This window comes from Silene latifolia, chromosome 9 (assembly GCF_048544455.1).
Source record: "Silene latifolia isolate original U9 population chromosome 9, ASM4854445v1, whole genome shotgun sequence".
In the NCBI taxonomy this organism is placed as follows: Eukaryota; Viridiplantae; Streptophyta; class Magnoliopsida; order Caryophyllales; family Caryophyllaceae; genus Silene; species Silene latifolia.
Genome location: NC_133534.1, coordinates 138,790,731 through 138,792,619, shown reverse-complemented (window position 1 = coordinate 138,792,619; position 1,889 = coordinate 138,790,731). Strand labels below are relative to the sequence as shown.

At 38.9% G+C, this 1,889-nt stretch overlaps 1 non-coding gene across 1 annotated transcript; it reads right to left on the bottom strand.

Annotated features, from left to right (window-relative positions):
* Positions 1-1,555: 1,555 nt before the first annotated feature.
* LOC141602986 (small nucleolar RNA R71) lies at positions 1,556-1,662 on the bottom strand. Its single transcript, XR_012524887.1, has one exon. It is a non-coding gene; the product is annotated as a small nucleolar RNA R71 (small nucleolar RNA).
* Positions 1,663-1,889: the final 227 nt, after the last annotated feature.

Genomic DNA, 1,889 nt, shown 5'->3' with positions numbered 1-1,889 from the left:
GAATCATTAGTAGGTATAATCTCTTAATCCCTTTTTAATTATTGTTAATTACTTTCATTTATTCATCATGTTTCATATTGTTGGTATGATTGACAACCTTGCTAGCATGATCAACATGATAATGAGTGAGTAGTCTCTTAGCTAGGGTTAATGGGTGATTAGGGGAAAACAACATGGGGAATGATTCATGCTTAAATTAATATGCTTTCATATCTTATTTGCTTGCTTGTTTTGATCTCAACTCATGCACATGTTATATTTGATGAAATGCTAAGCCTATGAATCCTTGCATTTACTATCATCTCCTATCTTTTCAATGATACTTGTAAGACATAACCCAACTCGAGTCTCATTAGACCATGCATGTTGTTGAGTAGGGAAGATTAAGTCGACTTGTAGGTGTTGTACAATCTAATCGATTCGGCTCCGGGACCCAAACTTTCCTAGGATTGTAAGATATAACCCAACTCAATCCATCACAGCAATAATTGCTTGCTTATAATTTGAGAACATGTTTGTATGATCATATCCCATGATTCCCCTATGATCCCATGACACCCTAGTGCCTTTAATCAATTGTTTACACCCCTTTAATTCATCTTGCTTGTTTATTTTCATTGTTATTCTAGTTTAGTAACCTTCTACACCAACCCAATTTGTGACACCCCTTAGACACCACTAGTTACAATAGAAATCTCATTTCAACTCCCGTCCCTTGGGATCCGACCTTTACTTGCCTCTTTACTAATTGTAGAGTTGCTTGTTAAGCTATAAATTGTGTTTTGATTCGACCGTGACCAACGACCACATCTATTTATTTGTGAATACTAAACGGACCGATCAAAAATGGCGCGCGTTGTTCTTGGGGACGGTGTTTGTTTGATTTAGATTTCCTTTTTGTTATTAGTTGTGTCTTTCTTCGCCTTGAGGAAGTAAAAATCCTCAAGGTTTGTTCTAATTGTTTTTGAGTTGTTTGATATTTTGCATGTCTAGAAGGTTACAAAGTGATTTGTTACCTTTTGACCGTGAAATCGAAAGAACCTTGACGAATAATAGGAGACTTGTTAGGAGGAATTTGAGAGGTGTTGGTGAAGTTGTTCAACCCACTAGTGAGTTTGTCAATCCTTTCGCAATAGAAGGAGAAGAAAACCCATTACACAATATCCCCCAAAATCCACCTACAATGCCAAAATTCTCGTCACACTCCGTACCCACCGAGGAGAATCTACCAAATGGTACTTCTACACCGCAACATCTCACCGGAAATTTTATTGCCAAGTCCGCCTTCATCCAACTAGTTGAGAGGAGCCAATTCGGGGGAATGCCTAGTGAGGACCCTCATTCTCATATGGAAACCTTTTGCGATTATTGTGATGCTATCTCTCAAACGGGCGTGACTCAAGACCAAATTAGATGGGTCTTATTTCCTTTTTCCTTAATCGGCACCGCAAAGCAATGGTTGAAGGGCCTTGATAAGGCCACCCTTGGAATAGATTCTTGGAAGAAGTTGGCTCTAGCTTTCTACAAAAAATTCTACCCACCGGAAAAGACCAACATGCTAAGAGCTCAAATTACGGGTTTTAAGCAAAGGGATGAAGAGTCTTTGTATGAAGCTTGGGAGCGGTTCAAAGGTATTTGTCGCTCATGTCCTCACCATGGACTTAGTGAATGGTTTTTAGTGCAACAATTTTGGAATGGTTTATATGAAGATTCTAGGAACATTCTCAATATGGGATCAAATGGAATGTTCACCGAAGTTGATGACAATCAAACATGGAACAAGATTGAGGAAATGGTGGTCCATAATTCACAATATAGTAGACCTCGCAAGGCTACTAGAGGAGGAAAGCATGAAGTGGACTCCGTTACTCAATTGGGTGCTCAACTTA